The sequence below is a fragment of the Epinephelus fuscoguttatus genome, linkage group LG18 (genome assembly GCF_011397635.1).
Source record: "Epinephelus fuscoguttatus linkage group LG18, E.fuscoguttatus.final_Chr_v1".
In the NCBI taxonomy this organism is placed as follows: domain Eukaryota; kingdom Metazoa; phylum Chordata; class Actinopteri; order Perciformes; family Serranidae; genus Epinephelus; species Epinephelus fuscoguttatus.
This window is the reverse complement of record NC_064769.1, coordinates 23,172,675-23,183,580: the sequence shown is the minus strand read 5'-3', so window position 1 is coordinate 23,183,580 and position 10,906 is coordinate 23,172,675. Positions and strand designations below refer to the sequence as shown.

At 41.0% G+C, this 10,906-nt stretch overlaps 1 pseudogene; it reads left to right on the top strand.

The window, feature by feature from the left end:
- LOC125878551 (uncharacterized) overlaps positions 1-10,906 on the top strand; it is a 69,638-nt pseudogene that overhangs the window by 43,944 nt on the left and 14,788 nt on the right.

The following is a 10,906-nucleotide window of genomic DNA, read 5'->3' as shown; positions in this document are numbered from 1 at the left end:
TATCTTATCTTATCTTATCTTATCTTATCTTATCTTATTATCTTAGCTTATTTTAGATTATCTTGTCTCATATTTTATCCAATCTTATACTGTCATAAATTATCCAATCCTATCTTAGCTTATCTCTTATCTTAAATGATCTTAGTATAGCTTAGCTTATCCTATCTCTTATCCAGTCCTATTTTATCCAATCTTAGCTTAGCTAAACCTAGCTTAGCTTATCTCTTATCTTATCCAATCTTATCTTATCTTATCTTATCTTATCTTAGTTTCACTTAGCTTAGCTTGGCTTATCTCTTCTCTTCTCTTATCCAATCTTAGCTTAGTTTAGCTTATATCTTGTCTTATTCAATTTTATCTCATCTCTTTTCTTACAATCAAAGTTTTTGAAATGATTGTTGCTAATTGCTTTCAGAGAGTCTGAACAGAAGGACAAGACCAGAAAATATGGACATGGTCAGCCATGATTTCTCCACATTCCTTCCAGCAGCATAGCTGGATGACAGTTTGTTTAAACATCTGTTTGGGCATGATGAAAAAGTGGATCAGGTTTTTTCAGCACAGTGTCTCCAGGTCTGAGAGTTAGAAAAGCTTTGTATGTTGATGATTTCAATTAACAAACCCTCTAGTGTTGGATCAATTATGTCTTCATCTTACAGCGAGTCCTTTTCCCTCCTTTTTAAAATGTTATTTATTTATTCATTTATGTTTGCAGCAGCGGCATTCCTCCTAATTGTATATTGTATTGGCTGGTCATGTTGATGAGTTTATTGTCATAAACTTGTATCATGATTTGTGAGTGGCTGTCAAAAAGTGCTCAAAGTTGAGACACCTTGACTACTTTGTGTATTTTCCACATTTTCCACTTTGATTTGATGAGGACATAAAATTAAGTAACAACTGTTCCTATGCTGAGTTCACACAAATGATAATGAAACAACGCGTCTCTGCAATAAAATAATGTTCTGTAAAAAGGCCGACAAATGGAAGCGGAACAGAAGAAAAGACAATAGACGCTCTACTGTTGGAACTTAGGGTACCAGCACATGTGGGCATACAGGGAAATGAGGAAGCAGACATTGTGGCTAAAAACGCAATAAAACAGGATAAAGTAAAATTGGAACTGGATTTTGGACCACCAGAATACTCATCTGTAATAAACCAGGCAGCAAAGGAAATGTGGCAGAACTCATGGGATAAGGAAAGCAAAGGTAGGATATTTTATAATATACAAAAGAACATAGGGAAAAGTAATAATTGCTTTGGTTGCAGCAGGAGAGACGCTGTTGTTATCACCAGAATAAGACTTGGTCACTGTGGTCTTAGAAGTGGGCTGGCCCTGACTGGGAAGCACCCGAATGGACAATGTGAGTGTGGAGAACCAGAGACTGTGACCCATGTTATTTTACAATGCAAGAGATGCTCATCTCAAAGGAGGAAACTTTTCAGAGAATAGGGAGCAGCTGGAGAGACTGTTTTAACATGTACACACAGCTGAATATGGAAGACTGGATCAAGATGAAGCTGCTGCTGCTGCAGTATCTACATTACATTGGAATATACAGCAGAATATGATTAAGCACTAGAAGAAATCGCATGGAAACAGAAGAGGGCAGCAATACGCCTTGGACGCGTCTAGTCTGCCGAAACCAAAGAAGAAGACTGTCGGAACTTAATGGTGTAACACCAGCGGAAGTAAACAACAGAAACGCACCAGTCGCGAGGGAATTTAAGCAGGTTTGTCCATGAGGAAAAGTTGGAGTGACTGTAATTGTAATGAAGCAATAATGTCTACAGTTGAGTATTTGAGAGGGTTTGTCAGCGAGAGACTAACTGCTGCTGCTGAAGAAATATTGGGAGTTTTTGAGAAAACTATCGTCGAGTACGAGAAAGAGATCGACCGTCAGCGCAGACTGTTGGATATAGCTTGGAAACCGGAAGTAAGGGTATACAGGACAGGTGAGTATCACTTTATTATTTTAATACCACAAAAGAGAAGACTAATATTTATAAAACCAGGTCGCATGTGAGCATTTTCTTGTTTGCCATCAGAGTAGTATGTGTTCCTTTTGTTGTGTGTCCCTCCAGAGCTCCCACAGCAAGATGTGTGTAAGGAGGAGGAGGTTGTCGCTGAGCAGCAGCTCTGTATTGAGGAGAGGAAGTCCAGTGTGGACCAAGAGGAGCCAGAGCCTCCACAGATTAAAGAGGAAGAGGAGGAAGTGTGCAGCAGTCAGGAGGAGAGCAGCTTGAAGTGAAGCAGGAGACTGAGACCTTTCTAGTGACTCGTAGTGATGAGGAAAGTGAGCAGCAGCTCCTCTGTCACAGCTCTCATGGAGCTGAGAGTGAAGATGAGGAAGGAGACGAGCACGGAGACTCAACATCAAGTGGAGAAGCAGAGCCAGAAGAACAGAGTCGACGTCACAAGCGCAGAAGTCACACTAAGCGTGTAGACAACCCCAACTTATCAGAGATTGATCATAATACTCACACAGGTAAAACACCTTTTAAATGTGACACTTGTGGGAAAGCTTTCAAGTTTAAGTGGTATTTGAATAAACACATTAAAATCCACACAGGAGAGAAGCCGTATTGTTGTAATACATGTGGGAAAACATTCAATCGAATGTCATCTCTGAACACTCATAAAAGAATCCACACAGGTGAGAAGCCGTATTGTTGTAATACATGTGGAAAAACATTCAGTCATATGTCAACTCTGAACGTTCATAAAAGAGTCCACACAGGTGAGAAGCCGTATTGTTGCAACACATGTGGAAAATATTCTCTCGGACAGCAGATTTGAAAGCTCACGCAAGAATCCACACAGGTGAAAAGTCGTATTCTTGCAAAACGTGTGGAAAAGATTTTGGACGCAGTTATCATTTGTTAGTCCACATGAGAGTCCACACAGGTGAGAAGCCGTATTCTTGCAAAACCTGTGGAAAAGATTTTGGACAAAGCAGTACATTGTTAGTCCACACAAGAAGAGCCCACACCGGTGAGAAGCCATACCTTTGCAAGATCTGCGGGAAAAGATACTTTGATGGGTCCCATTTAACAAGGCACATGAAATCACATACAGGCAAGTAGCCTTGTATTTCAGAAAACATGTAGGAGACAATTCAGTTCTCATGGCTCATGGTTTAAATTCACAGGAACTCAGAGAAGTGAGGAGCCACAGAATAATAGCATGTTGAAAAGCACACTTAAAACACCTCGACACGTCATGCTAACTGGAGACCTGTCTTTTTTTGTCTGCTACATTTAATTTGGTATTTTTTGGTATTTTGTAAATGCATCAACGTCACAGCTGACTACAAACTAAACTGTAGATGATGTACTCCATGGTGCTGTCAACAGATCAGCTTATACAGTAGTAATGAAAAGTGAATGAATATTAATGATCTGTGCCCAAAGACATGTGTTCTCTTTTTTAACTCATCTATGTATCCAAACACTAAAGCTTTGTGTTGTGATGATTTAACAATAATAAACCCTCTAGAGGTGTTGGTTCACTTACGTTTTCATCCTGCCTACCAGTTCTTTTTTTGTCTGCAGCATTTCTCTGAGCTGTGTATTGTCATGTATTATGGTTGGTGATGTTGATAACTGTCAACCCAACACAGCAGCTCCCATGCTTAGTTTAAATACAGCAGGAATCCTCTGCTCTGTTACTGTCGCCTTTTTGTAAAACAAATGATATTAAGACAGCTGGTTACAGCCCTGATGCTGGTGTTACACAATGTATCATAAAAATGCCAACAACTGTAAGTGGAACAAAGACAAACAGACACTCCACTGTCAGAAGTGAGATAGTGCGACAAAAGAAAGACACTTACATGAAGTTTAAAACAAAGTACAGGGGTTAAAATAGGGGAGACAACAGGAAAGAGCAAGTAATTATAAGCAGATTAAGAACAGGTCACAGCTACTTGAATAGTACACTTCTTGTATTAGGAATGTTAACTCTTACTTGAATAAACACGACATTTATTTCTTTTAGTCACTTTTATTGACTCAGCATGTGGTTATAGCCACCAGTACCGGTACAACCTCAGAGTTTACTTTCGTTTCACTAACTCACACTGCGCATGTATCCCGCCCGCATGGAGGAGAACCACTTTTCCTCTAGAGTGGCGCAGGGATGAGAACCGTAAATAATATAATAGAAGAGAATTCCAAGTTGACAATCTCCCTATTCTTTTTTTAAGAAAACAGAAAAGTGCCTTTAATGGGTCCCTAGACAGTTTCATGCCCTGCAAAAAATGCAGATTTGATGTCCATGGAGTGGACTTGCCCCTTATTTTGACAAATTATTGTTAACAGTAACCTTAGAGATTCTGAGGCACAGGTTGGGGAATCTTTCTGTAGCTCTTGGATATTAAATTCTTCAAAACCCCTGGCTACCAGTCTGGCTTTAGGCACAATACCCTTGTCAGTTTCTTTGAGACTACAGACCCATCTGGTGGAAACACACTTTTGACCTGCATCCTCAACTTCCTCAAAAACATCATTATTGTGCCAGTTCTTTATTTCATCCTGTTTAGCTGTGTCAAATGAGATGTCTTTTGTTATAAGAACATCAGCATCCCTGACATGTCAACTGCCTCCTTTTGTCCATAACTGCCATCAGGTTCAGTATGTTGTAGGTTATACCAATCTTTGTGCTGTCCTGTGGCTTTGCCTGCTCTGCCTAAAACTTTGGCTCTGTATGGAACACATTCATCACTTTTCATAAAGGTTACAGTCTGTCCTGTTTTTAACTTTACGCCTGTAGAAGAAACAGGGTTACCACTGACATTTTGCTCCATTGCCATTTGCGTCACATTGGTTTGGGTTTGGCTCACTAGTGGGTGTACTGGTCCTTTAGTATTTACCGCTCTGTCACTGTCCTGTTCATAGTCACTGTTTGTGTCAAGTTCACTATTTACTACTCTGTTTTTGATGCCTTTGTCACCTTTTGTTTCACTGCGAGCATCACCAGTTTGCTTTTCCTGTTCTTGCGTGTGTACCTTATTAAGCCTTGAGTGATGCACTCTAACAAGGGTTCCACCATGCCTAACAAATACAACAGCTCCATCCTGACCAATAACTACCCCGGTCCCTTCCATTCTGCGTTGTCAGCTCGTTTGTATTAGACTTTGTCTCCTGCCTCATATTTTTCGCAGTGCTCTTCTAATCCTCTCTGAACATTCAGCTTCAGTGAAGGCTTTCCTAGAAGTGTGCAAAGCTAATATGTGTTCTCCTACCTTCACACTTACTGTAGTGCCTTCTAGTGCAGGTGGCTCATCAGCTAATACAGGGGGAGGTTAGGGTTCTGACCAAAAACAAGTTGATGTGGACTATAACCATGAACATTATGCAAACAGTTCTTAGCCATGAGGGCCCAGTCTAGGGTTGTGTGCCAGTCACATCCATTTTCTCATTTCACCTTCTGGATGATGTCTGTGAGAGTCTGATTGTGCCTTTCCAGTAGGCTGTTGCTCCATGGACTGTATCCTGCTGTTGTCCTCGTCTCAATGTTGAAGTTCCCGGCCATGTCTCTGAACTTCTCATTGTTGAATTCTCTGCCATTATCACTGTATAATCTCCGTGGGGGACCATGGACGCTTATCCATGTGTGAATGAAGGAGTTGACAATTTCAGAGGATTTCTTTGTCTTCACAATATTTCCTGCACTGAAATGTGTGAAATGGTCGATAATATGTAGATACCATAGACCAGGTTCTAACTTGTGCAGGTCCACTGCCACCGTTTCATTATACTCCGTAGCTAGAGGCAGACCCACAGCCGGCTTTGGCTTGGTCTTGCTGTACCTCTGGCATATGTCACATTAATGTACTATTTGTTGCAAAATAGTGAGGCATTCTTTGTCTTTATTCCCTGAGCTTTGAATAAGTCTCTGCAGCCTGTCTGTTGAGGCATGGCCAAACTGTTTGTGAAGCTTGAGAAGGACTTTGCGTTTCTCTTCTGGGGACATGTTCTCTGTCACTGTCAGGGCCTCATCTTCAGTTTGACTCTCCATCTGTGGCTGCTAGTACCACATCTTTGATTTGACTTCTTATGCTATCTTTGTCTCTTATGTCCACACAGTAGTGTCCTGAACTAGTGAATTCAAGTGGTGCAGGCTGCTTAAACATCACTGCTCTGTCATCTGCCATGTCTAAGATAGCTCCTGCCTTCTTCAGGGATGTTTTACTCAGCAGCAGTGGAATGTTAGCTTTGACCACTTTAGTTTCAATGTGACATTTTGTTTGTCCTATTTTAGCAGGTAGCTTCACTTTTCTGGTGGAATACACTAAATTCTCATCTCTAAACCGAAATGGTCTACAACTGGGATTTTCTGTTTCCATAATCTTGTGCACTTTTTCCTCAGTGAGATCATCAACATAACTGTCAAGCCATTTCTCCCCACATACTGTACGAGTGCAAGCAGTGTCTATGATAGCTGATCCTAGGGATTCAGTCAGAAAAATGTCGGAGTCAGACATGGGGGATTTAGTGATCAACGTGATGTTAACTTCCGCTACATTTTCATCTTCAGTTAATCGTACTTGTTCACTCTTCTTGTGGGGGCAGTCCTTAGCCCAGTGAAAAGTGCTTTGACACACCACACATCTTGACCGCTTACCAAACTTATCCAGTGGGTTGGTACCTGGCAGCGGTTGCTTTTGTTGTCCACTTTGAAATGTTGTGCACTGTTTGACTTTTCCTTGTCTTGGTTCTGTGAAGAAAGCTGCGTCTCGGGCGGTTTAGTTGTATTCCTTGTGACGAGACTGCCATGTTCCTTCCAAAAATCTGCTTGAGTGCCGAATTCATTGATGAGAACATCAGCTCTGTACACGCTGTCAGTGCAAGTTGTCTGTTTCTCTCGTAGAGACAAGCTGTGTCCAACAGTGTAAAGGCTAACACAGCACCTGGGAGCGTCATGTTATACGTTTTCATCCGGTTGTATCGCTGTTCAAAGTCGATAATGTAGTTGACCATTGAAACTGAACTGTCTTTCATTATGCCATCAAAATGAGAATACACTTCGTATGCTCTCTCCTTTTTCTTCCAGTCCCAACGCAACCACCAGCGCCTGCTTCTTCTTGTCGAGTTCAGTGACCCGCATCCATATGTTGACTTCATTTTTCCAACACTCGTATGGCCTGGTCTCGTCGAACTTCGGCGGTACTTTGTACTTTGCAGCCACCTTCCAACCATCCTCTGCTACCAGTGTTAACTCTTACTTGAATAAACACAACGTTTATTTGTTTTAGTCACTTTTATTGACTCAACATGTGATTATAGCCAACAGTACTGGTACAACCTTAGAGTTTACATTTGTTTCACTAACTCACACTGCGCATGCGTCCCGCCCGCATGGAGGAGAACCACTTTTCCTCTAGAGTGGCGCAGGGATGAGAACCGTAAATAATATAATAGAAGACAATGCCAAGTTAACAAGGAAAACATCCAACTGGTCATTGTAGCAAGTGTGGAGTTAAGGAGTCAGTGGAGCATGTTCTTCTTTCTTGCAGGAACCATTAGGGACATTCATCAGTGATAAGTTTGATTGAAGTCAGATTGTATGACGCGACAATATAAAGAGAAATATATTTCAGTGTAAAGTTGACAATGTCGTCAAATATGTGAGGTTACTTTTCCATGTGAGCATTTTCTTGTTTGCCATCAGAGTAGTATGTGTTCTTTTTGTTGTGTGTCCCTCCAGAGCTCCCACAGCAAGATGTGTGTAAGGAGGAGGAGGTTGTCGCTGAGCAGCAGCTCTGTATTGAGGAGAGGAGCTTCAGTGTGGACCAAGAGGAGCCAGAGCCTCCACAGATTAAAGAGGAAGAGGAGGAAGTGTGCAGCAGTCAGGAGGGAGAGCAGCTTGAAGTGAAACAGGAGACTGAGACCTTTCTAGTGACTCGTAGTGATGAGGAAAGTGAGCAGCAGCTCCTCTGTCACAGCTCTCATGGAGCTGAGAGTGAAGATGAGGAAGGAGACGAGCAAGGAGACTCAACATCAAGTGGAGAAGCAGAGCCAGAAGAACAGAATAGACGTCACAAGCGCAGAAGTCACACTAAGCGTGTAGACAACCCCAACTTATCAGAGATTGATCATAATACTCACACAGGTAAAACACCTTTTAAATGTGACACTTGTGGGAAAGCTTTCAAGTTTAAGTATCATTTTAATAGACACCTGAGAATCCACACAGGAGAGAAGCCGTATTGTTGTAACACATGTGGGAACAAATTCAGTGATATGTCAGCTCTGAACGTTCATAAAAGAATCCATACAGGTGAGAAGCCGTATTGTTGCAAAACATGTGGAAAAGATTTTCGATGTAAGAGCCACTTGATTGGCCACATGACAACCCACACAGGAGAGAAGCCGTTTAAATGTGAGACATGTGGGAAAGATTTCACACATAGAGCTGTCTTGAATCACCACCTGACAACCCACACAGGAGAGAAGCCATATTCTTGCAGCACATGTGGGAAACGATTCTCCCGGACAAATGATTTGAAAACTCATGCAAGAATCCACACAGGTGAGAGACCATATTCTTGCGAGACCTGTGGAAAAGATTTTCGACAGAATAGTACCTTGTTAGTTCACATGAGAATCCACACAGGTGAGAGGCCGTTTAAATGTGAGACATGTGGGAAAGGATTCACTCGGACAAATGATTTGAAAGCTCATGTAAGAATCCACACAGATGAGAGACCATATTCTTGCAAGACCTGTGGAAAAGATTTTCGACAGAATAGTACCTTGTTGGTCCACATGAGAATCCACACAGGTGAGAAGCCGTATTCTTGCAAGACATGTGGAAAGGAGTTCAGACGCAGTTGTAATTTGTTGGTCCACACGAGAAGAGCCTGCACCAGTAAGAAACTGTACCTTTGCAAGATCTGCGGGAAAAGATACTTTGATGAGTCTTATTTGATAAACCACATGAATTCACATACAGGCAAGTAGCCTTGTATTTCAAAAATCATATTGGAGACGATTCAGTTCTGGTGGCTCGTGGTTAAAACACACAAGAAGTCAAAGAAGTGAGGAGCCACAGAATTGCAGCACATTGAAAAACATACTTGAAAAACCTCTTGACACCTCATGCCAACTGGAGACTTTTTTTTGTCTGCTACATTTAATTTGGTAAAAATGTTTTGGTATTTTGTAAATGCATCAACGCCACAGCTGACTACAAACTAAACTGTAGATGATGTACTCCATGGTGCTGTCAACAGATCAGCTTATAAAGTAGTAATGAAAGTGAATGAATATTAATGATCTGTGCCCAAAGACATGTGTTCTCTTTTTTTAACTCATCTATGTATCCAAACACTAAAGCTTTGTATTGTGATGATTTAACAATAATAAACCCTCTAGAGGTGTTGGATCACTTATGTTTTCATCCTGCCTACCAGTTCTTTTTTTGTCTGCAGCATTTCTCTGAGCTGTGTATTGTCATGTATTATGGTTGGTGATGTTGATAACTCTATTTGCATAAAACCACTAGTTTGCAAATGGTTGTCAAAAACTGCTCAAAATTAAGACACTCCATAACAAGTGTTTCACACATTTTCATGAGCATAGTACTGGAGCAGGAAGCCACTGTTCTGTTACTGTTTTTTTATTTTCTTTTACAGTCTTAGCGTAGCACAGCTTATCTTAACTTAGCTTGTCTCTTATCTTATCCTGACTTATCTAACCTAAATTAGGATAGCTTGTGTCTTCTCTTAGCTTATCTTGGTTTAGCTTGTCTCATATCTTATCTTATCCTATCTTATATTGTCTGAAATTATGTTATCCAGTCCTATCTTATCTTGTCTTAGGGAGTGATCACACCGAGATGAAACGCCAGAAACGCAACGCCAGTAAAACCATTGTTTTCCTATGATACGGCGCATCTGACCAGTGTTCATGCATCTTTTCAGACGGCCGTTTTTCCGGTGTCTTTTTAGAGGCGTGTTTTTGTAGATGTTTCTTTTTAGATGCGCATAGGTGCTGAAAAGTTAAAATATTTTCAACTTTTTGAGCATCAGACGCCAGTAACTAGCACGCATTGAATAAGCGCTTCCAGCGTTTCAACCGTCTTTGCAGCGTCCGTGTCTCATTTCTGTGTGATTGCCCCCTTATCTTATCTTATCCGATATGGTCTGAGCTTAGTTTATCCTATCTCTTATCTTATCCAATCCTATCTTATCTTATCCAATCTTATCTTAGCTAAACCTAGCTTAGCTTATCTCTTATCTTAGCTTGTCTCTTATCTTATCCAATCTTATCTTTGCTTAGCTTATCTCTTATCCAATCTTAGCTTAGCCTAGCCTAGCTTTGCTTATCCCTTATCCAATCTTATCTTATCTTACCTTAGGTTAGCTGGGAGCGTATCTATGTATCGCGGGTTCTATGTTCCCCACTCAACCAAGCGGGGAACATAGAACCCTTTTTGGTTGAGCGGGGAACATAGAACCCAAGAAACATAGAACCTTTTTGGGTGGCAAGTGGGGAACATAGAACCCTGGAAACATAGGGATGACCCCGGTTAAGCTTAGCTGAGCATAGCTTAGCTCATCTTATTTTATGCAATCTTATCTTATCTCATTGTATCTTCTCTTCTCTTCTCTTCTCTTCTCTTCTCTTCTCTTAGCTTATCTCTTATCTTATCTTGTCTTACCTCATTTTAACTAATCCAATATTATATTACCCAATCTTATCACTTATCTTAAAACCCAAAGTTTTTGAAATGATTGTTGCTAATTCCTTTTGAGAGTCTGAACAGAAGGACAAGACCAGAAAATATGGACATGGTCAACCATGATTTCTCCACATTCCTTCCAGCAGCATAGCTGGGTGACACTTTGTTTAAACATCTGTTTGGGCGTGATGAAAAAGTGAATCAGGTTTTTCC